This window comes from Jaculus jaculus, chromosome 10, assembly GCF_020740685.1.
Source record: "Jaculus jaculus isolate mJacJac1 chromosome 10, mJacJac1.mat.Y.cur, whole genome shotgun sequence".
NCBI lineage: Eukaryota > Metazoa > Chordata > Mammalia > Rodentia > Dipodidae > Jaculus > Jaculus jaculus.
The window spans coordinates 16,242,219-16,268,523 of NC_059111.1; the positions used below are offsets into that span (position 1 = coordinate 16,242,219).

A 26,305-nucleotide genomic window follows, 5' to 3' on the forward strand; every position below is an offset into this window, starting at 1 on the left:
TGAACAGAGTATATGGCAGGTGCTAAAGGAAGGCGCACTCTCTCTGCATAGTCAATAGGCTGTGGAGAGGTCATTGGGAAAAGCATCCTGGGATAGACGATCTGTCCATTAGGAAAGAGGTCTTTTGAAACCAGCGAGAGAGTAGCAGATTGTGTGAGCAGAAAGCAACACTACAGTGTGTGTGTGGGGGGGGGGGGAATCAGAGATGAGAAAATGGAGAGGGCAAATAGATTTTAATGTTTCTCAAGAAGTTGGATTCTCAGAAGGAAATGGCAGCTTGAGTGGGTGGAAGAAGAGGCAAGGTGGGTGTTTTCTCCTCAAAGGGTAACAGAGACTGTGTTTGTGGGAACGAGGAGTCAGAAATCGATAATGGGGGGGGGGAAAGCTGATTGAACAAATTCTGGGTCTGGCTGAGATCCAGTGCACAGGTGCCAGGGTTAACCTTGATGAGGAGAAAGGGCACTTTTTGCTGTGGGCGAGGGAGGAAAAGGGGAAGATGAATGAAGGTTACAGGACAGGCATGATAATGAGAGAACGGCCTGACTGTGAAGGGATTGGCTGTCAGTAAGAGGACAGGCTAGGCAAACCCAATTTTCTGGGCCGGGTCCAGCTTTCATACATGTAAGTTTCACGGTCTTCGTTCATTCGTTTCGCAAGGGCCAGACACTCCTGGGCCCTAGGGTCTACAAAGACACGACTTTTCATGTTTGGATTTTGGAATCTGTTGTTAGTGACTCAAGTGAGATTTCGTCTTTACTCTTCTGGAAGACTTTTTAAAAGTAGAAATAAATGCACGAATGAATCAGAGGGGTCCTTTGTCACAGCAGATGTCCTGGGCTGGAGCTTGGAAAACATGAGCATCTTTGACAATGTCTCCCTGTGTTTAGTGTTAAGGGAGGGGAGGCCGAGATGGGGAAAAGTGCATTAAAAGAGAGGGTCGGCGGCAGTAAACCGGAGCGGTATAAGGTCCGCCTTGGGACATGGGAACTTCTCGTTCACTCACTTCAGATCACGCTGCAAACAAAGGTAAGAGCACCTCAGTTTACACCACAGTAAATTCAGCTCCTTCCCTAGACTACGGCAGCCGAGTAGGACAAAAAAAAACCCAAAAAAATCTACCCCACCCAGATCATCCACACAGTTACCACACAGCAGAAGTCCATGGCCCCTGACTTACTTCAGGTCAGTACTACCTTTGCCCGCGGCTCATTGATGAAGGGCGGGGCGAGTCACCTTTCCTCTTTTATAATTGGTCACAGGAGGGAGTCCCGCACCGCCGCCGATAGGCTTTCAGGGCTGTCACTCAAGAAGCCTCCGCCCCCCTCCCGCCTTGATCCCGCCCCTCGCCGTGGCCCCGCCCACGATAGGCTTCAAGGACTGTCACTCGAGGAGTCTCCGCCTCCCACGGTGGTCTCCGCCCCCGTCGCCTCCGCCGATAGGTTTTAGAGGCCGTCAGTCAAGGAGTCTCCTCCCCCTCCTCCTCCGTGGCCCCGTCCCTCCGCCGTGTCTAGGATCTCGCGGGAAGAGCGGCGGGCACGGCGGTGGCGGCTGTGGTGCTCCGGCAGCGCGCGGAGCTGAGCGGAGCCGAGCGGAGCGGACAGGAGGGCTCTCCTGGCACAAGCGCTTCCTTCACCGCGAGGCTTGGAGCCGCAGCCCGTCAGGCCTGCGCCGCCGCTTCCTTCTTTTCCTCAGGGCTCCCGGGGCTCCGCTTGCCCTTCGACGCTGCTCAGGTGAGGAAGCGCGGCTCGAGGAGTGGTGGGCGCACCCGGAGCCGCCGAGGCAGGCGGGCGGGCGGGCTGCGGACCGGGGGGGGGCGGCTCCCCGTGCTGGCCCCGTGGGCGCGGGGCTCCGGGAGTGCTTGACGGGGCGAAGGAGACGCGGCTGCCGGGGAGGAGGACCCGGGGGCGGGCGGCCGTAGCGGTGCCGTGCGGAGGGGAGGGCACGATCCGGGGACGGGGCGGGGTCCCCAGGGTCCTGGGGGCGCTCTTGGCTTTGGGAGGGGGCGGCAAAGAGGGTCCGGGGCTTTGAAGGGGGTGTCGGGTGAGATCTGCCAAGAGTCCTGATGTTCCATATGGAGGTAGGTAGCGGGCGCCGGACCAACCCCTGGTCCTGAGCTCTTGGGGCGGGGGTCGATGGCGCAGGATGCAGTTTAGCAAGATCCTAGGGCAGGGGTCCCGGGAGCGCATCGTTGGGGGTCTCGGGAGTCCTGGGCGCGGGGCGGGGTCCGTTTGGCATTCCTGGGACAAAGCTTGAGAGTCGGGGAGAGGGGTCTGTTTTAGGGGGTGCCTCGGGGTTGAAAGGGAAAATGTTCTCTTTCTTGATGGGGGGGGTCGGGAATCCTTTTTGGGTGGGTGTTGGTGGGAGCTGGAGGGTGCCCAGCCCAGGCCAGCGGTCTGTCTTCTATTGGGGTTTTCTGCTTTGCCCAGAGGGGGGCGGTAACTGGGCATGTGGGCTCCCCTGTCTTTTGCGGGGCGACCGAGTGAGTTAGCGATCCCCTTGGGGTGATGTGGCCGAGTGGGCGCGGCTCCGCGGGGGCTGGGTCTCCTGGGGGTGGGGGCAGGAGGGAACTCGTGGGCTTTCAAGGCACCACCCTCAGTCAACTGCTCAGGATCCTTGGCGTGGTCTTCCCTTCCTCCCTAGATGCTCAGTTTGGAGGGTGGATCGGTGCCGGGGGCTAGTTGGAGGAATAGTGGGGTTTGTTCCGCAGTTGTCTCTCTCTGCCCCGGGATCCCTGTGGGGGCGCGCTCGTGTCGCCGGAGGAGCTCTGGGAACTCCCGAGTAGCGAAGCGCTGCACCCGAGGTGGGCCAGGTATGTGTTTGGTGCGTGTTCATTAGGTAGGGAGTTGCCCCCGGGTTGAGAGAGGAGGACTCAGCGCCCCCCAGCCGCTGCCAGGTCGGGAAGCCTCTTGTACGTGGTTTGCTTTGCTGATCCCGCATTGTTGGGAAACCTGTCCTGAATTCTCGCCTGAATATTGGGCAATCAGGGTGGTGCCGGGGAGTGTGTATTCTGGCTTCTCTGTCCTTTGGACAGCATTTGTGGAGAGGGATAATTAAAAAAAAAAAAAAAAAAAGAGAGAGCCTCGGAAGTCTCAAAGCTGCCTGTAAAAGTAGCATGTTCAACCTTCTCGGTTTTATGGTAAAGCTGTCATTAGTTTTGGATCTTAGGCAGTTCTCGGCGGCTCACCTAGGCTTAGGTGGCAGTTTAAATGAAATGACTTCTATGTATGTGCGTGTGAGTGGTTTCAAAAATGTGTGTAAGTCAGATTGTCTGCGTTTGCCTGCCAGTTCCTCAGGTGGGCTGCTAATGTGGACTGACTGACTGCCTACCCAGTCTAAGGAGAGAACTGAGAAGACGGTGGGGCCTGTACTCGGAATAGTTCACTAAACCTGAAATCTGCCACAAGCAAACATATTTGGGTATGCCAAACCAAAGAATTTTGCCTGTCCTGGCTTATTGACTTTTTTTTTGTATAGTAGTTGATTTTTTTTTTAAAGTTGACATTATTAAAGAAAATAACATTTTTTGTTGAGTTTTAGGATCAAGGTACTCATGTTTGGATTTTTACAGTTACTTTAAAAAGCAAGGGGATGCTGTGTAGGTATATTTAATTCTTTGGGGGGCATGGCTAAGATAGATTATTATTGTTGTTCAAATCAAAATCCCTAACTGCCTTTGATCGTCATCAAGACTGATCAGCTCACTGTCTATTTTGCTAAAATTACAGTCCCCTCAAATTCCTTTTCCCTGTTTTTGAGAAAAAGACAAATGACAAAGAAAGCAGATTTCATAAACACTTTTTTTTTTGGCTTTTCGATGTAGGGTCTCATTCTGCTCCAGGCTGACTTGGAATTCACTATGGAGTCTCAGGGTGGCCTTGAACTCACAGCAATCCTCCTACTTCTCCCTCCCAACTGCTGGTATTAAAGGCATGCGCCACCACACCCAGAAGATTTCATAAACTTTTAAAATAAAAGAGCTTTTATATTTTCTAAGTAAGCATAGACTGACCTGTCGGGAAGTAAGACATTAGAGGTACAGTGATTAAGTAGTCATGTAACTTACATCAAGAGGACAACAGGTAGATAAACTGATTAAACAAATTGTCCTAAGGAAGAAAGATACTGGGTACCTGGGAAATTAGCTCTTTAAAACGAACCCCTGAATACTGATATGATTGACATCTGTTGTAGTAACAAGGAACTGAGTAAGATTGCCCTCTGCCTTCTGAATCATGAGTAAATGGTGATCAGTAGAGTTAGGATGATAAGTATGTGTGGGCTCTTTGAGAACGCTTCTTTGTTGTTGTAGTTGTTTTTATTTTTATTTATTTATTTATTTGAGAGTGACAGAGAAAGAGGCAGATAGAGAGAGGGAGAGAGAGTGGGCACGCCAGGGCCTCCAGCCACTGCAAACGAACTCCAGACACGTGCGCCCCCTTGTGCATCTGGCTAATGTGGGACCTGGGGAACCGAGCCTCAAAACGGAGTCCTTAGGCTTCACAGGCAAGCGCTTAACCGCTAAGCCATCTTTCCAGGCTATTTTTTTTTTTTGGAGAACGCTTTTGTTTGGTGAGCATAAAAACATCTAAGGATACAGGGTGGAAATACAATTAGTAGAGTGCTTGCCTAGAGGTAACACATTCCTGGGATCTCAGCAAGAGGTGGCAGCAAGAGGATCCCAAGTTCAACGTCATCCTTGCCTACCTTTAGTTCCGGCTAATCTGTAAGAGTGAGGCTTCTTCAGGGAGTTTCTGAGGCATGGTAGCTGTCTAGTTTCATAACTGTATTCCTTGAATCCGTTTCAGTGAGCAGACTTTGCTTAAGTGCAAAAAAGAAAGCATTGGGAAATACAATATTTATAGGCTTTGGTCAAGGTTGCAATTTCCATCTGTTTGTACTAGTGAAGATGAAGGGTATTTCAAGTACCTAAAAATTACAGGGTGGGGAGGGAGAAGGCAAAATGAGGTAGGGAGCATATTAAAATAATAAAAGATGTGGATCCAGTGAAGTATTAAAACATGTTTAAACTACTGGATATTTAATCATGAAGACAGGATATGTTTTGTGTTCTTACTGTGGCATAACTTCAGAAAGATTTTTATTTTTGGTCAAACATATGTACATTTAATAGATATGTTTTTCTTGTGAGGCATATGAACCATAAAAATAGTTTTATACTTTCATTATTACACTGCTGGAAATGACAGCACCAAAGTGGCTTTTGAATTATCATTCAAAATCCTAGAATCATAAATGTGATATACGAAAGCACTTTCTAGAAGGGAAATTATAAGACATGAATTCTTATCTTCATTGTGCTGCTGATAGTGTGACCTTTGATAAATCCTTGGCTTCTCAGGGCCTGTTTTGTGTGTGTGTGTGGTATGTGTGTGGTGTGTTACAAACACAAAAAGGAGGGCGAGACCATTTGTGGCTTGTTCTCAGGATATAACTAGAAGCTAGCTCTTTAAAGGTGGATGGAAATATTAATTTTAGAATATGCATTCATGAAATAAATGGTTTCTTTTGGATGCTGTAGCTTTGCCTGTTAAAGCACTTTTATTTCTGATCTCTGACTGTCATAGAATATCTATGTAGGAATTTTACTTACATCTTTTAATTTTTTTTTTTTTTTTTCTGAGTTAGGGTCTTGCTCTAGCCCATGCTGACCTGGAATTTACTATGTAGTCTTCTGCTGGCCTAGAACACACCGGAATCCTCTTACCTCTGTTTCCCAAGTGCTGGAATTAAAGGCATGCCACACCATACCCGGCAAAATAGTTTTATTTATTTGAAAGAGAAAGAGAGACCCAGGGGAGGGGGCCCACACCAAGGCCTCCATCTGCTGGAATCAAACTCTAGATGCATGTGTCACCTTGTACATCTTTACATGATGGGTCCTGGGGAATCAAACCTGGATCCTTGGGCTTTGCAGGCAAACACCTTAACCACTAAGCCATCTTTCCCGGCTGCCCCCTGAACGCTGAGCCATCACTAGCTGTGTAACATCTTTAACTCTGGATGTAGTATGAGATCTCTTGTGATTACCAGGGAACAACCACAATCCTTATCTACCTCAAGGTAGTTCTTCTAAAATGCAAATCTCTTCATTGCTTCTTGCTTAAAACCCATTGTTCCTTCCCTGCAGGGTTTAGTCCTTACCCTCATTACAAGCCCTTTCATCATCCAGCCTTTTTCCGTCCCTGTTTCCCTAGCTGTGTATCTCAAGCTCCACTTGGTTGCCCTAATGAGAGAGCGGCTCGCCGAGTGAGCCATGCTGCTGCCGAGCCAGCCTTCAGCCCGCGCTCCTCACTGCTTACAGGCCGTTCCTTCCCTTGCCTTGCCGTAACAGCTGCTGGGGTTTTCCAGCAGATAACTTCACACTGTGCTTTTTAGGTCCCTGTGTCATCTGGCTCTCTCTCTTCCCACCATACTGGTTTATTCACTCAGTTAATCTTGTCCATTCTTTCTCTTAAGTTGATTAGTTTAATGTAATTCTGTCTTTTTTCAGGATTCAAGGTGTTGCAGTCAGGTTCGCATTGCTGGTAGAAATCACCCAACCAAGAACAGCTTGTGGGAAAACGAGGTTTATTTTGGCTTACAGGCTCGAGGGGAAGCTACTCGATGGCAGGGGAAAACGATGGCATGAGCAGAAGGTGGACATTACCCCCTGGCCCACTTAAGGTGGACAACAGGAACAGAAGAGTGCCAAACGCTAGCAAGGGGGAGCTGGCTATAACACCCATAAACCTGCCCCCAATAACACCCTGCCTCCAAGAGGTGTTAATTCCCAAATCTCCATCAACTGGGAATCTACCGTTCAGAACACCTAAGTTTATGGACACCAGAATCAAACCACCACACAAGGGCAGACTATTTGTTATTTTGGCCCAGACTAACCTGGAATTAACTATGCAGTTTCAGGGTGGCCTCAAACTCCTCCTGTCTCTGCCTCCCAAGTGCTGGGATTAAAGGCGTGTGCCTCCACACCCGGCTTTATATTTTATTTTTATTTATTTATTTATTTATTAGAGAGAAACAAGGAGGGAGGAAGAGAGAGGGAGAGAAAGACAGAGAATATGGGTGGGTCAGGGCCTCCAGCTGCTGCACAGGAACTCCAGATGCATGCACCACCTTGTGCTTTTGGCTCACGTCAGTCCTGGGGAATTGTACCTGGCTCCTTTGGCTTTGTAGGCTAGCACCTTAACCACTAAGCCACCCCTCCAGACCATCATTGTTTTTTAAATCCCTCTTGCTGTTTATACATAGTTGGATCTCTCTGCATGCTTCATGTCTCGGTACCAAACTTGCTGTATTTATAATGTCCAAGATAAATTAAAGTCAAATCTCAGGATTGTCCTATTTCCTTAAAACTAACCCTTTTCTCTAATTGTTCTTTTACTCCAATAACCACAAACTGATATTAGAACTGTGGTTCTTAGCCTCATGCTAAAAGTGAGTCTCATACCTCCATGAGAATTGTTTGTTACACTGTTACACTTGCAGGAAAGTCTGTAGGATCTTGAGGTACCCGCTAATTCTCAGCTATAAAATTGTCAAGTGAGGTATTAACCAAATTAGGAATTTCCAGCCTTGGGCATTAGTGATTAGTAGATATCTTCCTTGGCTGCTGTTTACTTGGGAAATGATAGTTGCCAATGTTTGTGGGCTTTTCTATTGGCTTAGTAGTTGGTTTACATACATAGCCTTTAAATTTCAAAACAATCAACATTATCTTGCTTTTAATTATTGTCTGCTAAAAACCAGCTGATGGAATAATATTTGCATTTAACATATACAATCTCTCATACTTTAAATCATAGTGGTTGTACATAAGTATACTGTATTGTTCAGGGAAAGTGATTGGGCAAAAAGGTTATAGCTGTTCAGTACAGTTCAGTACAGATTTCCCCTTCCCCAAGCTAACTTTGTATGTGTGTGCAAGTGTACATATGTGTATACACATATATGTATAACTAGTTTGTGTGTATGTACCAGAACATAAGATAAATTGTAGAGAGAATTCATTAAAATATTGTCTGGCTTAGATGTGGTATCATGTCCTATATTGTGCAGTAAAAATTAAAAAGGTCTAAAAATGATTAGTATCTGGCTACTGGCCCAGAAGGGAGAAAAGCAGGGCCTGGCAGCATTTGGCTGTAATCTTGCTTAAGACAAGTGGCCTTAGCTCTCTTTATTATTGGATCAATTCTTTGACAACAGCACTTTTGTTTCTAGTACTGATCCTGTAGTACTGTTTTAAAAGGGAAAGTCAGGTTTTTGTAAATTACATATTTGAACCCAAAAGAACCTCTTTAAAGTACAAAAGCCATTTTGAAGTATTTAGGAGAACATTTAGGGGAAACATACTGAAGTCTTGGGTATTTTAGTGTTTTCTTTTTTGTTTGTTTGGTTTTTGGCTTGGCAGTTAGAGTCTTAGCAGAATTTTTATGACTTTGTTAGTTAATACAGGCTTCTTAGCTTAAGCCTGAAAAGTTGCAAATAAAATTCATCATTTTTCTAAACTCTTATTTACCCCATTAAAAAACTAATCAGCCTTGATATAAACAAAATTTTAAATATACATTTAAAAAAGATTTTCATGCTAGTAATGACATGGTAATTTGTATCATACATCAGAGATCTTTTTAGTCTTGACTTGAATGCCGTTGCTGAATAAGTGGTTTGGTTTGAGCACTAAGAGTCAGAGAGGCTTTCACTGGATTTTGCAGACTTTTATGGTTTGGGGAAAAGCTTTAGGGATTTTTTTTTTTCGAGGTAGGGGTCTCACTGTAGCTCAGGCTGACCTGGAAGTCACTATGTAGTCTCAGGGTGGCCTTGAACTCACAGCAGGCCTCCTACCTCTGCCTCCCGAGTGCTGGGATTAAAGGTGTGCACCACCACGCCTGGCAGGGATAAATTTTTAAGGCGCCAATTTCCAACAGTAAGGTTTGAGGATGACTGTTATTTCCTGAAGACTAGCTCATTGTGTGATCCAGGACCAGTAAGGGGTAATAGAAGGGATCCTATTTGCTGTAATACATGTGTCCTATTCAAGGTTAAGTTATAAAGCCGTGGAGCTGCTGAAAAATTTACACCTCGTAATGGTTGGTAATATTTGATCAAGATTCAGCATGAGAACTAGAGAGATGACCCGTTGGTTAAGTCACTTGCCTGTAAAGCCTAATGACCTGGGTTTGATTCCCCATGACCCATGTAAAGCCAGATGCACAAAGTGGCACATGCATCTAGAATTCACTTGCAACAGCTAGAGGTCCTGACATGCCCATCTTCATTGATTGATTGATTGATTGATTCATTCTCTCTCTCTGTTTTTCTCTCGTCTCTGCTTGCAAATAAAGAAATACATAAACTACTTTTAAAAAGATTTAGCATGAAAGCCGGGCGTGGTGGCGCACGCCTTTAATCCCAGCTCTTGGGAGGCAGAGGTAGGAAGATTGCCGTAAGTTCAAGGCCACCCTGAGACTCCATAGTGAAGTCCAGGTCAGCCTGGGCTGGGGTAAGACCCTACCTTGAAAAACCAAAAAAAAAAAAAAAAAAAAAGATTTAGCATGAGTTCACCATGAACAGGGACAGATCTTGACTTCCTTACAGGACAGGGTAGGTAAGGTAGAGGGAAGATCAGAAGTACTCTGGCCGCAGCACGTATCTAGGTCATAGCTCAGTATACTGGTTGGATACCAGGTTCTTTACAATTCTGAAAGAAGTCAGATTTGTCTTAAGAAATGCCACAAACTTTTGAATGTGATGCATAAGTATTGTTAAATTCAAATGCATGCTTGTCTGTTTTTCATGTATACAAAATCATATGTGTCAAAAGCTGAAACCAGTGATTTTAATTTTTTTTGTTTTTTAATTAATTTATTTATTTATTTGAGAGCAACAGACACAGAGAGAAAGACAGATAGAGGGAGAGAGAGAGAATGGGCGTGCCAGGGCTTCCAGCCTCTGCAAACGAACTCCAGACGCGTGCGCCCCCTTGTGCATCTGGCTAACGTGGGACCTGGGGAACCGAGCCTTGAACCAGGGTCCTTAGGCTTCACAGGCCAGCGCTTAACCGCTAAGCCATCTCTCCAGCCCAATGTGATTTTAATTTTTAAAAATTCAGTTGTTAAATTCAAAATGAAAACAGGCATGATGGCACACCCCTATAATCCCTGAGGTGGGATTATTGCCACCAGTTCTAGGTCAACCTAGGCTACAGAGTGAGAACCAGGCCAGCCAGAGATATATAGGGATATTCTATCTGGAAAAAAAAAGAAGTAAATAAATAAATCCAAAATGAAATAATATGCTATTTTATTCAGCACCCCTTGAATAAGCCACTGGCTTTAAATTGGCTTTCATTACCTTCAGATACCTTTTAAAATTTTATTTTATTTCATCTTTTTGGGTTTTTGAGGTAGGGTCTCACTCTAGCCCAGGCTGACCTGGAACTCACTGTGTAGTCTCAGGGTGGTCTTGAACTCACAGCGATCCTCCTACCTCTGCCTCCCAAGTGCTGGGATTAAAGGTGTGCACCACCATGTCTGGCTCCTTCAGACACTTTTAATCCTAAATTTACTCCTTTTCTTTAACACTATTTTAAGAGCTAATCTTTGTAACTTTCCTTTAGATCTTCCTTTTTTCCCCCTCCTTTTGATCTTTTTAGTTTTTCAAGGGGGTCTTGTTCTAGCCCAGGCTGACCTGGAATTCACTATGTAGTCTCAGGGTGGTCTTGAACTCACAGTGATCCTCCTACCTCTGCCTTCTTAGTGCTGGGATTAAAGGCATGTGCCACCATACCCAGCTTTCCTTTAGATGTTTTTTAGAGGCTCCTTTGCCCATCATTGATATTGTTCATACTTTGCTAACAGTGTAATCTCTCCCCCAACCCCCCAGGTAGAGTGTCCCTCAAGCCCAGGCTGACCTGGAATTCACTATGTAGTCTCAGGGTGGCCTTGAAGTCTGGCTCAGCATATCTTCTAGTAGTACTATATTGTATACAATGTATGCTGTATACTGTTGTGAATTGTTTACTAATCACTTTACAATGTGCAACATTTTGTTTAAATATTTACTTATTTGAGAGAGAGAGAGAGAGAGAGAGAGAGAGAAAAGGAGAGAGAATGGGCATGCTACTGAACTCCAAACACATGCACCACCTTGTGTATCTGGCTTACATGGGTATTGAGGAATCAAATCTGGGTCCTTAGGCTTCATAGGCAAGTGCCTTAACTGCTAAGCCATCTCTCTGGCCCAAAGTTTTTTTTTTAATAACAGGGTTTATTTCAGGTCTCCTAAACTGGGGCTTAAAAACATATTTCAATGAAATTTAAATGTACAGGCTAGGGATTATAGCCCTGCAAATAGTAAGTAAACAAACAAAGTGAAGAAGTGAAACAGAGTTGGCTATTGAATTTCAGCTACTATCAAAACAGCAGCGTTATGTGTTGGAGAGATGGCTTAGCAGTTAAGGCGCTTGCCTTTGAAGCCTAAGGACCCAGGTTCGACTCCCCAGAACCCACGTGAGCCAGCTGCACAAGGTGGTGCGTGCACACAGGTGGCACGTGCGCACAAGGTGGTACACATATCTGGAATCCATTTGCAGTGGCTAAGGCCCCGGCACACCATTTCTCTCTCTGTAAGAAAAAGTTAAAAAAAAAAGTATTAGAAAAGCCTGTGCAGACTGGGTGTGGTGGTGCACGCCTTTATCCCAGCACTTGGGAGGCATCTCTGTGAGTTCGAGGCCAGCCCTAGACTACATAGTGAATTTTAGGTCAGTCTGGGCTAGAGTGAGACCCTACCTTGAAAAGTAAAAACAACAAAAAGCCTTTTGTAGCACTTCTATATGGTTAATTTCTACTTTTATCACCTGTGTAACTTTATTTTTGTCCATATTCAGTGATTTTCAAATAATAGTAATATATTCATTAAAAATTTTAAAATAAGAAAAAATTTTCATCATCCTTACACTCTTGTTTTACATTACTTAGACTTTTTAAACCTAGGGGTCTCGCACACAAGTAAGCAAGGATTCTACACTGCACTGTATCTCCCCCCCCCCCCAAGCCTCTTGTTTTTTTCTTTTCTTGAGGCAGGGTCTTACGAAGATTGGCCTTGAACTTGTTCTGTAGCTCGAGTAGCCCCTAAAACTTGTGATCCTTCTGCCTCAGTCTCCTGAGAAGCTGGGATTACAGCTTGTAGGCCACCAGGCCAGGTTCACCCTACATTCTTAATACCCCCGTCCTCAAATTTTTATTTTTTTCTATGCATATGACACTTTATCACTAGCCCTCAAAAGTGGCAGATGATTTACAAAAGCTTTTTTCTAATGAAATTTCTTTCAACATGCTAAGCAACCCCTGGAGGTTTATTATAGTAAATGCACTCTGCCAGCAGGAATACTTTTACTTTTCCATACGAATGTACACAGCTTAGTGAACAAAATAAAATACATTTTAAGGTGTTCATGAAATACATGGACATTTGGTTGAGCAATGGGTGATGTTACAGTCAGCTTCACATTGCTGGGATGAACCTCCAAACCAGATGCAGTCATAGGAGGAATGGGGTTTATTTATTTGAAGCTCACAGATCCAGGGGAACTTCCATAATGGCAGAAGCAACTGGCCCCCTTGCACAGGTCCATGCAGGGAGAATGCCACCCGCGCCATGAGCAAGCCCCCACCAGGAACCCAGGCAGAGCTCCAGCACTCTGCGGACCTTAGGCTGGAATTCAGAGCTGGACCCCAGGATCCTCCCACAGTGACGCCAAATTTCAGGCTTGAATAAAACTCCTGAATCTATTGAGGGACATCCATTCAAACTACCACAATCTGCACCAATAGATTCATAACTATATCACATTATAGATTGTATTCAGTCTAATTTCAAAGGTCCCCATAGCCTTTACCAACTTAAGATAGTTCTTAAGTCCCAAGTCTCATTTAAGATTTAGGATTGTTTCTTAGTTGTGAGTCCTGTAAAATCAAAACAAATTATATACTTTCTGCCTAAAAAGACGTAGTAAACATTTCCAACTGCTATAAGACATAACAAGGAGAAACTGGAGCAATGCAAACTCAACAACCGTTAAGCAAACATCAAACTTTTGCAGTTCAAGTCTGATACAATTAGTTTCATTTTCTCTGTTCTCCACATAAGGTCTGTGTCATATCCAGTGTGTAGATATCACATCAAGCAGTATTGTCATCCACGTTTTCACTGGCTTTCCCCTGGGGCTGCATGGGCCCATATCAAAAATCTTTCTGCCTTCTTCAGTCAGCGAAGCTAATGGCTTCCATTATAGGGTTTTGTTGTTTTTTTCATCTGGGGGTCTGTCTGGAGTGTCAGGAAGACATTACAGGGCTGAGAGATGGCTTAGCGGTTACGGCCCTTGCCTACGGAAGCCTAAGTCACATTTAATTCCCAGTACCCACGTAAGTCAGATGCACAGGGTAGTCACGTCGAGCTGTGTAAGTACCAAAATGGAATAGGCATAAAATTGGGTGGATACCAATTTTAGCCACGCAAGACTCACAGAGTGTAAAGGAAGACTAATACTTGGGGCCTTGTGCTAGGCAGATGAGTGAGGAGGTGATTGAATAACGCCAAACTTGGTGAGGTGAGGCTTAAGGAGGACAGGAAAACGCAAGTGCAGAAGTGCTCTCCATGGACTGTGAGGTCTGGTGGTATACACCTACGGTACAGCACCCAGGACACTGGGGCAAGAGGATGGCAGGTTTAAGGTCAGCCTGGATTACATAACGAGAGCATTTGTGAACCAAAATGAGTAAATAAATACAAAATTTAATTTAAATTTAATGGAGGCCAGGTGTCGTGGCGCACACCTTTAATCCCAGCACTTGAGAGGCAGAGGAAGGAGGATTCTATGAGTTCGAGGATACTCTGAGACTCTATATTGAATTCCAGGTTAGCCTGGGCTAGAGTGAGACCCTACCTCAAAAAAAAAAAAAAATGAATAAATAAAAAGGGTTAATGAACTGTAGATGTTTTGGTTGGATGACATTTGGAGCTGAGATATTAAAGGGTGATTATAAATGGTATTTGAAAGGGTTGCATTTACTAAAATTAAGATAGTCTGAGGCTTGGCCATGAAGTACGTGACTAAGATTGGGGTAGGTGCACTTTCCAGAGACTGTCAGGGATCTAGTGAAGGGTTGAGGAGGATTATTTAATGTTGAGATTTCTAAGCTTTACGGCAGTGGTAACAATGGAAGTGGTGTAGTGAATGAGCAGTTAAATGTTCACCAAATGAAATGCACAGTTTGGCAGCAAGGAGAGGAAGTGAGTGGTTACAGTCTGCTCACAGTAGACTCCGCGTTGGATGTTTGCAGAGAAGAGTGGGAACAGCAGATGAAGGAACAGGGACACCTAGCCTGCGTCCAGGGCTGGGAAGAGGAATTGAGAGGGTGAGCACAGCCCATGAGGAAGCTGTGGAGAAAGTGGTGGTGAGAGAGACCCAAGGGAGAGAGAGAGCAGCTCTGCTCAGAGGCATAGGATCATAGTGGGTGGTGGAGAATAGAAAAAAAAAACCAAAAACAAAAACAAAAAAAACTACCATTCAGTTTGGAATTTAGGGCCTTTCCCGTCCTGTGTGAAGTATCATTTAAACACAAGCATTCTCTATAGTTCAGAATGCAGAAGACCAGGATTAGCAGAGCATGGCTTAGTTTCCCCAGGACTTAGCTGACTCTGGCAGTTTCCCATCTGCTTCCTCAGTTCACTTGTAGCTCTGGGCCTGCAGCACAGAGTAGTGACCCGTCCCCGCCTCCCTCCAGGTCCTTCAGCAATATTCAAAGCAGAGAAGAATGTCATTTACACGTGCACCATAGACTTGTTTAATTTCTTTTCCAAAGTGTTCTGTCATCTGTTTCACCTGCCTTTGTGACTGCACCACTTGACTTACTAAATGAACAGCAGCGCTCCTAACATTTCTTCAGCATCCAAGAGGGCATTTTGCTTCGTAGTCAAATTTTATGTAGTTCCTCAGCTGTTACGTTTCAGTTAAGACTGTTTCCCCATTCAGGCAGCCTCACCCAGTAAGGAAGTGGGTCATTTTAGCACAGCTGGAAGTGGAGGAAAGGCAGGCTTCCCGATTAGGTAGTCAGTGTTGCAGTGAAGACACCCAAAGATTGCGTTCCTCCCGTTGTTCCAGCGCACTTGGCTGGTGCACGGTGGTGACAAAGGAACCAGATGCTCTGAAACAAGAAGGCTTCCTTCAAAAAGAAAGGACAAACTTAGTCTCAGAAGCCACCAGCACATCTCTCTTATTTCGTTGGCAGATTCCTCTTCAATGCTGCCTTGGTTTCCAGCAGTGAGGACAGGCCCATCTCTGAGTGGAAAAAGTCAGTTCTTCAAGTTGTCAGTCAGCTAGGGACCTGATGTTTAAGGTGACCCCCACAGTGTCTACCACAGGCCACCTTAGTTGCATTCCAGAGCTCTGAGCTTTCGAATCCATTATTGTTGTTGTGTTTTCATAATGAGCTGGATCTGCTTTCTCATATTTTATGGTTTAATTGCCACATTCACAGAGTTCTGTTATGTAAAGCAATACAATTCTTATTCCTTTCTGAAAAAAAAAAAGAAAAAGAAAAAAGACAACATGCTGGGGTAGTGAAAAGATAGGGGATAATTTGCAGATTTGAATTTGTACCTCCTTGTAACCAATATTCTGTAACCTCTTTCACCTCCAGATAATTGACTTAGCTACCATTTACATAGAAGCTTTAGTGATTTGATCTCTATCTCTTCCCTGTGTCAAATGTGGCCTGTGGCACTGTGGTGAGGGTGAGCTGGGTTATGATTGAGGCCCTAATTAATTCTAGCTCTCCTGCTGCACTCATGTGTGATCCTGGACAACTCACTTCAGCTTCCAGACCTTCCGTTCTTTCTCTCTAAGCCGGAGAGAAGGGGCTACATGATTACCAAGTGTTTTCACTGGAATTAAATAAGCCATTGTGAAGAAATTTGAAAAATACGGAGCAATATGCAATTTTAAATCAGTTTTTTACACTAATTAAAGGACAAGCAGTTACAGGAGAAAAACTTCAATAACCTGGAGATACTGGTTCCAAAAAAAATAATAATAATAAGTAATTGGAGCTGGAGGGAAGGCGTTTGCCTGCAAAGCCAAAGGACCCAGGTTCAGTTCCCCAGGACCCACGTAAGCCAGATGCACAAGGTGGCGCACACGTCTGGAGTTCATTTGCAGTGGCTGGAGGCCCTGGCATGCCCATTCTCTCTCTCTCTTTCTCTCTCACACTTCCCTCCCTCCCTCCCTCCCTCCCTCCCTCCCTCCCTCCCTCCCTCCCTCCTTCCCCCTTCCTCTGTCAAATAAATAAATAAATAAATAAATAAATAAATAAATAAATAAATAAAATAAGAAAAAATAAGTAATTGATCTAGGATTTTGAATGTCTAAGGCCTATTATAAGTAAAAAATAAAAGTAAAACGTAGAACAGCTATTTGATTCTGACTAGTTTAAGCCTAGGAACTATTATACAAATGCTCTCAGAATTTTATTTTATTTACTCACTTGCATGTGTGCATTTGCATCTGGCTTTACATGCGTGCTGGGAAATTGAACCCAGATTGGTAGGCATTGCAAGCAAGTACCTTTAATAGCTCCCAGGGGTGGTTATTTTTATTTTTATTTTTTGGTTTTCGAGGTAGGGTCTCACTGTAGCTCAGGCTGACCTGGAATTCACTATGTAGTCTCAGGGTGGCCTTGAACTCATGGTGATCCTCCTACCTCTGCCTCCTGAGTGCTGGGATTAAAGGAGTGCGCCACTACACTGGCTTCTTCTTCTTTTTTTTTTAATTAATTATTTATTTATTTGAGAGCGACAGACACAGAGAGAAAGACAGATAGAGGGAGAGAGAGAGAATGGGTGCGCCAGGGCTTCCAAACGAACTCCAGACGCGTGTGCCCCCTTGTGCACCTGGCTAATGTGGGACCTGGGGAACCGAGCCTCGAACCGGGATCCTTAGGCTTCACAGGCAAGCGCTTAACCGCTAAGCCATCTCTCCAGCCCCACTGGCTTCTTGTTGTTGGTGGTTTTCAATGTCAAAATTTTGCCCTATTTTTTCTTAAAGCAGTTTGGGAAGAAGTCAATAGAGTATATTGTAAGTTACAGTGTTTTATGTGGTTTACAGGGTGTGATGGATACATTGTTTGTTTAAGATAGAAAGAGGCAGATAGAATGAGCACACCAGGGCCTCCAGCCCCTGCAAAGGAACTGACACATGGGCCACTCTGTGCATCTGGCTTACGTGGGTCCTGGAGAATCGAGCCTGGGTCCTTTGGCTTTTGTAGGCAAATGCCTTAATCACTAAGCCATCTCTCCATCCCAGATGCAACTGTTTATGTCACTTATTGACTGTTTTTTTGCTATGCACTTTGTACTTTGTCCTTCTTGGAACATTATTCTAAGAACCCTGGAGTTTCACAGTGAAATATGAATAGCTTGGATTTTAGTACTAAAAAAGAAAACATAATTTGTTTCTGAAACTTTGACCTCATATTTGGATCTAAATGAAAATTAAATGACAGTATGAAATTCGACTTTGAAAATGACTTTATTCATGTGTTGGGTTAATATTCATTAAATATAGCTTTAGGACTGGAGAGATGGCTTAGTGGTTAAGGTGCTTACCTGCAAAGCCTAAGGACCCAGGTTTGATTCCTCAATATCCAGGTAAGCCAGATGCACATGGTGGCACATGCATCTGGAGTTCATTTGCAGTGGCTAGACACCCTGGCACACTCATATTCATTCCCCCCCTCCCTCTCTCTCTACATACATACATACATACATATATATACACACACACCACTTTAATATCTTAGTACTTTTGGCCAGCCAAGGTGCATATGCTTCTTGAATAGATAACATGTACTTTTTTTTTTTTTTCGAGGTAGGGTCTCACTGTAGCCCAGGCTGACCTGGGATTCACTATGTAGTCTCAGGATGGCCTCGAGCTCATGGCGATCCTCCTACCTCTGCCTCCCGAGTACCACCATGCCTGGCTGCATCAACCTTTTTGTATAATATGTGCTGCCATCTGCCATGATGGACTTTTTTCTCTCTCTCTCTTTTTAAAATTTATTTGAGAGAGAGAGAGAGAGAGTCGGGGCGGGGGAGGGAGAGAGAGAATGGGCATGCCAGCACCTCCAGCCGCTGCAAACGAACTCTAGAAACATGTGCAACCTGTACATCTGGTTTATGTGGGTCCTGGGGAATTGAGCCTGGGTCCTTTGGCTTTGCAGGCAAGCACCTTAACCGCTAAGCCATCCCTCTAGCCCCTTTTTGTTTTAATTAAAAAATTATTTATTTGAAAGGCAGGAAGAGCGGTGGGGTGTTGTGTGTGTGTGTGTGTGGGGTACACCAGGGCCTCTTTGCCACTGCAAACAAACTCCCAACTCACGTACCACTTTGTGCCGCTGGCTTTATGTGAATACTAGGGAATCGAACTCAGGCCATCACGTTTGCAAGTATGTGCCTTTAACCATGGAGCCCTCTCTCCAGCCTTAATGTGCCTTTAACCCCCCGACTCAGCTCAAGATTTGATCACTTTTTTCTGCAGTTTGTCTCTGCCTCCTGTGTGAAGATGTGTGTTTGTTTTTAGTGGTTTTCCTTGCACTTTTTTTTTTTCTTTTTAACTTTTTTATTGACAATTTCTATAATTACAGACAGTAAACCATAAATCCCTTCCCTCTCCCACTGTCCCCTTCACAGATTCACTCTCCATCATGTCTTCTCCCTCTCCATTAGTCTCTTTTTTATTTTGATATCATCTTTCCTCCTATTATGAGGGTCCTGTCCTTATACTTCTTAAAGGTGGGTTTCTAGTCTTTGAAATTGAAAGTTTCCCAGTCATTATTTTTCTCATATTGCCTCATTCTCTTTGTTTTCAGGTGTCCATTATACGTGTATTAGACTGATACAGCCCTCAGGCTCTTGAGACTGTTCATTTAGGGAGAAGTTTATTTTCCCACTCTCTATTTCCTTTCTTGGATAGTCTTATTCTGTCTTCAAGTTAACTGATATTTTCTTTTCTCCTGTCTCTCACTCCTTCCCCTTCACTTTTTTTGTTTGTTTGTTTGGTTTGTTTTGCTTTTCAAGGTAGGGTCTCGCTCTGGCCCAGGCTGACCTGGAATTCACTATGTGATCTCAGGCTGGCCTCGAACTCAAGGTGATCCTCCTACCTCTGCCTCCCAAGTGCTGGGATTAAAGGCATGTGCCACCATACCTAGCCCTTCACTTTTTTTTTAACTTTTAATTTTTAATTTATTTATTTTTATTTATTTATTTTTTGGTTTTTCGAGGTAGGGTCTCACTCTAACCCAGGCTGACCTGGAATTCACCATGTAGTTTCAGGGTGGCCTCAAACTCACGCTGATCCTCCTACCTGTGTCTCCCTAGTGCTGAGATTAAAGGTGTATGCCACCAGGCCCAGCTCGACCCTTCACTTTTTTTTTTCTAAAGGGGGCCTTCTTTATTTTTATTTATTTACTTGGGAGAGAGACAGAGACAGAATGAAAGAGAGAGAACGAGACAGAGAGAATGGGTGCACCAGGGCTTGGGGGATCTTGGGTAACCAAACCTGAGCCCTCTGGCTTTACAGGCAAGTGTCTTAACTGCTAAGCCATCCCTCCAGCCCCCTTCACTTTTTCCTGTAGTCTCACATGTCCCTGGCTTGACTGGAATTCACCACTTATTCCAAGCTGACCTCAAAGTTAAGATCGGTACTGATTCGGCTTCCCAAATGCTGGGATTGTAGGCATGGCCCAGCTGAGCCTTGTGTCTGTGTGTGTGTGTGTGTGTGTGTTTTTTAACAAACTACAATAAAGTATGGTGTACAGCCATCAGTCTATCAGTATTAGCTGGGAAATAGAAGAAAGAAAAGAGTCAATCATCTTTGGAAGCAAATACTGTTTGATAAGTCCAGAGCCTTGTATACTCAAGCTGTACCTACTCGTGATTTAATGTAAGGGGAGCCCCCCCCCCCAAGCCATATTCTTGTGGCACAGGCCATGGCCCAGCAGATATGCAGCTGTATCTGCAGTTTGAAAATCCCAAATTAGAAGGAAATTTATGTAAGCTTCAGAAGTGAATCCAGATTTCTACTATGTCTTCCTATAGATACGTGACACACATTTGGGCTTTGGTGGCATTAAGAACCAGGCTTTCAGTGTCACTTGATATGGATTTTTTGAGGTCTTTGGCTCGTGGCAAGCTTTTGGATTGCTTTAGGGTATTCAGAAAGTTGGAGTGATAAAGGACCCTCTCAGAATATTAAAGTTGACCTGGTAGAAACCCAGATGAAATGAGTCATGGGTTCATTTTGTTTGTCTGGACCTGAGCTAATGTCTTAAGGGAGAAGGCAAAAATAACTCATTCTTACTGTCTTCATTCAAGATGGCCGTTGGTTCAGATAGAGATGTAGGGCGAGCTCTAGCAGTGATATGGCAGGAGTTTCACCTGGGCTGGTCTTTGTTCACATCTCCCTCTAGTCCTTGTGGTAGTGTTTGGTCTCTGTTGGATAGTTCAAAGATTCTAAAACATCCATCCTGTGGGTAGAGAATAAATCATTAATCATGTTTCTGCTGCTTTAGATACTCAATTTTCAATATTTTATTGACTTCTTGGGTTTTTCCTTTTTTTAAGCTTTTTAAAAAGTACTTATTTATTTGAGAGAGAGAGAGAGAGAGAGAGGAAGAGGCAGACAGAAAGAGAGAATCTTTTTTTCTTTTTAAAAATAAGGATGCCAGCACATTTGAACCATCTGCAAAGCATTTTTGTAATGCAGTACAACACTAACAATGCAGTCCTAAAGGAGGTGCTGAGATGCTCCAGTCTGGACATATGCCATGGTACTCTTCTTCAATCCTGAGCATAGTCATCCACTGTTAGGGAAAACAGTGGGCCTGAAGCTGAAAAACCTCAATTATAGTTCAGCCTGATCTGTGTTGTGCGTAGCTTTGTAACTAACCTTCAGCAGACTTGTTAAATGTAACTCATTTTTTTTCATCTGTAAACTCTGTGTATATATTTGTGAAGTGTGGGGAGGTAGAACATCAGTCTGTCTGTCTATTGTAGATGTCAGCAGTGAAGATCATAACAAAGGCACAAAAGCACTTTGGAAGGCGGTAAAGCATGGCACAATGAAAATGTAAAATATATTCATAAAATTATTTTATCTCCGCTCACTCAAGCTTGCTTTCATGTCTTAACCGTAAGTAGAGTTTCTCATTTAAATATATTTCTTTTATCACTGATTATTCAGGAAAAACATAATGAAAAGTGTCTAGGTTGATAGACGGATGGGGAATACATTGATGTCTTATGCAGAGGATATAACTTACCTATGGAAGGATTTGTAAAGTCACTTTAGAGCGGTTTTTGTATTAATAAACTCTGAGGATCTTACTTATGTTTCTTCTATTCCTAGTCTTTAAATATCTTGAACAGACTCTGTGGCATGTTGTGTGTGAATTTTCCACCTTGATTATCTATGGAAAATTACATTTTAAAATCAGCCTGGTTGCTGCTTGTTGTCTACAATGATTGTGAACCTCTCTTCCTCCTAATTAGTATGTATTCAGGAGACTCCAAACTAACTTCATATAAGACCAGCAGGGGTGCAATTAGGGAGTTAGATCTGCTAGAATGTAAATCAGAATGATTGAAATATGAATGTAACATTTTGGTACCTTTGAAATCATTCACGTTCTGCCGTGCTGGGATAGATGAGTGAGAGATCTGTATTGGATGGCCCAGTGACTGTTGTAGCCTGCTCCTGTCATAGGAGGGCAGAGCAGAAAATAAACATGCCTGCCTGCATACAGGAAACAAGATAAAGTACACACTGTGTCTTATAGCAATAAGTACTGTAGGGAAAATAAAGAAGGGGAGGGGGATGAGGTTCGAGGTGGGAGGCAAGCTGGTTCACGGCTGGCAGACTTGAGGAAGTGACATCTGAGTGGGGACTTGAAGAGGCAGGGATCGGTATGTCTCAGGGAAGAGTATTCCTGTTACAAGGTACAGCAAATGCAAGGGTTCTCAGAACATGTGCCTGGGGAATTCAAGATGGAGGAAGCCAGTGTCACTGAATTAGAACAAGACTAGAGGAGAGTGGAAGAGGCCAGAAAAGGGATGGGATTTTGTAGGGCTTTGCCTTTTGATCTTAGAAAAGGTGCCACTGGAGAGTTTTGAGCAGAGATACTACATGATCTTTTTCTTTTTTGTTTTAAAGGATCACCATTGGTGAGGGGACTGGGAATGAAGGCAGAAAGATCAATTAGGAGGCTATTGGAATAGTTTTTGTGACCTTGGTAGCAGTGGAAATGAAAAAAAAAAAGTTGGATTTTATTTCGTAAGTAAAGCTACCAGCTACCGAGTGAGAGATGGGCATGGGGAGATAACAGGACTTACCTAAGATTTTTGGCACAGTCAACTGGAAACTTAGTGTTGCCATTAACTAAGAGGGAAAAATGGGGGGAGGAGGAGGTTGTGGGTAGTGGGGTAGTAGGGAGGCTAATGAAAGCTTTAATTTTGAACTTAGATGCATATTAAACATCCAAGTAAAATATGTTCCGTAGGTACTTGGATGTATTAGAAGACAGTAATGGAGAGAGAAGACTAAGTTATTTATCTCTCTGTAAGTAATTTTGAGCTTCATCAGTTTGTAGCTGGTATGTATGTAAAGCCTTCAGCCTTGATGAGACCCTCAGGGCATAAGCATGGGAAAGGTCCAGGGTCTGGGCTTGAGGGCATCTTGCGGGTGGAAAACTGAGCCGGTGAGAGAATGGCAAAGATGAAAGCTGGAAGAGCTGGTGTTCTGGGAGCCGTGGGCTTCAAGGACAGAGTTACTGTCTGTGTCAGCTGCTGCTCACAGATAAAGTACATGGAGATTAGGAATTTGTGATTTTACTTAGCAATGTAGAGCCTGGTTGATGTGGGCTCAAGAGAAAGGGATCGGCCTGGGATGTAGCTGGGGTGTGTTATCCGGAAAACTGCTGACAACAAGGGCTGGTGAGAGTGTAAACTGGTGCCATCGCTATGGAAATCAGTGTGGGAGCTTCTCACAGAGCTAAAAATTGAACTTCCACACGACCCAGCTATACTACTTCCTGGCACATGCCCAAAGGACTCCATGTCCTACCACAGAGACACCTGTGCATCCCTGCTCACTGCCGCTTCCTTCACAGTGGCTAGGAATGGAGTCTTCCTGGATGTCCGTCAGCAGATGACTGGATAACGAAAATAGGACATTTACCACCATGGAATTGGAAAAAATACTTACCGAAAGTGGGGAGGGAGAGAGAGAATGCCAGGGCCGCTTGCCACTGCAAACGAACTCCAGACATATGTGCATCTGGCTTTACATGGGTACTGGGTATTCAAACCTGGGCCAGCAGGCTTTGCAAGCAAGTGCCTGTAACTGCTGAGCCATCTCCCCAGCCCTCCCACAATGGAATTTTAAAGTGTGTGTATAAGTAAGTAAGGAAATAAAAGAGTGTAAACTGAATCAAGATAGAAGACCGTGAGATAGGAACAAGAAGCAACCAGAAGGGAGGGGAGGCGCAGAAGGAAACAGTAGTGTGAAAGCAAAACACGGCCTGTGCTGAGGGGAGGGCACAAGGGGCGAGAAGGGAAACAAACAGCAAAATTCACTTGAAGTACAACATACTTACCTAAGTCATTGTATGTGAGCAGTAAATAAAGAGAATTGCTGTGCCCTGAGCTCTTCCATACATACATGTATCCTTCTTATGGCCCTGCTCATATGTAGTCCTCACTTTTTTTTTCTTTTACTAGATTGACACTTTAACTTGTTATTCAACTGTTGGTTCCTTGAATGTAGTGGTTTTACTACTACATGCCAGTGTTAGCATCTGTAGGAGTCAGTTCCGCAGTGCTGAGATGTGTATCCAGCCAAACCCAGTTGTATGGGAGGAAGGGATTGATTTCAAGCTTACCGATCCAGGGGAAGTTCCGTCGATGGCAGAGGAAGCTGGTCCCTCTTTCACAGATCCAAGCAGAGAGAGAAACCACCAGCCAGCAAACACCAGAAAGCAGCTGGCATCTGGGATCCTGCAAGAGCTCAAGCGTTTCTGCACACCTTTGACCTGGAATTCCGATCCACCCCAAAACACCTTTTGTCTGGACCTCAGGATCCACCCCCAGTGACACCTGCTCCATCCAGGCGGTCTAAGACAGAAGCTTTAATACAGCCCCTGAGTCTGTGGGGGCCGTACGTTCACGTTCAAGCTACTGCAGTCTCTGTTGCTGCATAACGTATTGCTCCAAAAATGCCGCAGCTCACACAATGTACACTTACTGTTCTCTCACAGGGGATCAAGAATCCAGGGACCGCGTAAATGGCTTTCCTACAATACTGTTGTCCACCAACATGTTGACTCAAGCTTCTAGTCTTGCCCGAAGCGTTGCCATAGCAGGGTCCGCTTCTGGCTCATTTACATGGCTCTTGGCAGGATTCCTTGTTTCTCCTCCGGCTGCTGCCCAGAGGCCTCCCCTGTTTCTTGCCACACTACCTATATGCAGGTCACAGCATGGAAGTTGCTTTTGTCAGAGCAAGAAAACAAGCAAGAGGGCAAGAAAGAATGCCAGCGGAGGGCTGGAGAGATGGCGTAGTGGTTAAGCGCTTGCCTGTGAAGCCTAAGGACCCCGGTTTGAGGCTTGATTCCCCAGGACCCACGTAAGCCAGATGCACAAGGTGGTGCACGCATCTGGAGTTTGTTTGCAGTGGTTGGATGCCTTGTCGTGCCTGTTCTCTCTATCTGCCTCTTTCTCTCTCTGTCTGTTGCTCTCAAATAAATAAATAAATAAAAATAAATGAAAACGTATTTTTTTATAAAAAGAATGCCAGTGAGAGTGGTCTTTAGTAACCCAATCACAGAAGTGACACCTCATCATTTTAGCCACACTTTTCTTTTTTCTGAGGAGATGGCTAGCCCCAGCCCAGAGATTGCAGGATAAGTATGTGAATGCCGGGTCGCAAGAATGACTGGGGAGCATCCCTGAAGTCTTCAAAGCCTGGCACTGGAAGATGCTTAACTTTTTGCAGGAGTTAACCTTTTTCCTAGCATCCTCGTAACTAGTGATACATAAGACACACTTAGAGGAGGGCCAATAATGAGCAAGGTTAAGAATTCAGTTTGAGACTGTCAGATAGTAATGTGCTTGCTACTCAGGGATGCTGTCAACTCATGTTCCTGATGTTCAGAATAATTTCCATGTACGAAATAAGTTGGTAGTAATAAAACATTAAAATTCAGCCAGCTATGCTGTGGCGCACGCCAGTGGTTGTAGCATTCTGGAGGGCGAGGCGGAAGCATCCCAAGTTGGAGGCTAGCCTGAGCTACATAGCATGTGTCAGGCCAATTTGGGCTATAGAGTAAGAACTTGTTTCCAAACACAACAAAACCACCACAAACAACAGAAAAGTAAGATTTTATGTTTTAAGAGCTGAATAAAACGAGGAATGCACTGAGAGAAAAGCAGAAACTGTGTAACATGTTTTGATAGACATTCAAGAGATTGTTCCATTTTTAGGTAACTCAAGCTTTCTGACATTTCCAGCATAGATATCATTGAGTTGGCTTTCCTTATAAAACTAATCTCTTCCAGGCAGGGATAAGCATCAGGTCACAAATTTCAAGCTGGCTGGACTTCTTTGTGTTTGTTTTTTTCCCACTGTGTTATAGTGTATTAGTTATTTTTCTCATTGCTGTGACCAAATATCTGACCAGAAACGGCTGAAGGAAGGATGAACTGATTTTGGTTCACACTTCCAGGGAGTAGTTTCCATCGTGGCAGGAAGCAGAGGGCAGGTGAGGAGGGAGGCTGGGCTGTGAACCCTCAGAGCCAGCCCCGCCTTCCCCCAGGCTTCACAGGCTCCCAGACAGCACCGTCAGCTGGACCAGGTGTTCAAACACAGAAGCCTGTGAGGGACATTTTATGTTCCAACCCCAGCACATAGTTTAAATATGTAAGCAAATTCAATATTTGTAAGAAAACTGAAGAATACCATCCTAGACTCATAACACATTAGATATTAGAAATAATTTGTCCAACTATACTTTTTTCTAGGTGAGAAAATGGCTATCCAGAAAAATACCCACGCCTTTGGGGATAGAGCCAGTGCCAGAGCCCGGGCTTCGGTCTGTTTGTGCTGCGTGCCTTGCACACTGCTCGTTGAGACCACTGTGACCGCTGTGGGAGCTACAGGACCACTAATGCCTGACTCCTG

The 26,305-nt window shown here is 44.4% G+C and overlaps 1 protein-coding gene across 3 annotated transcripts in view; it reads left to right on the top strand.

Moving 5' to 3' along the window:
- Positions 1-1,554: 1,554 nt before the first annotated feature.
- The window catches only part of Glce (glucuronic acid epimerase), a 77,687-nt gene continuing 52,936 nt past the window's right edge, over positions 1,555-26,305 (top strand). For 2 of the 3 annotated variants that reach the window (XM_004666742.2, XM_045160394.1), the window contains exon 1: positions 1,555-1,730. The gene's annotated coding sequence lies outside the window, so the exon portion shown is untranslated. Of the gene's footprint in view, positions 1,731-21,129; positions 21,266-26,305 lie in introns of all 3 variants that reach the window. The other variant, XM_045160392.1, reaches the window with a different exon arrangement.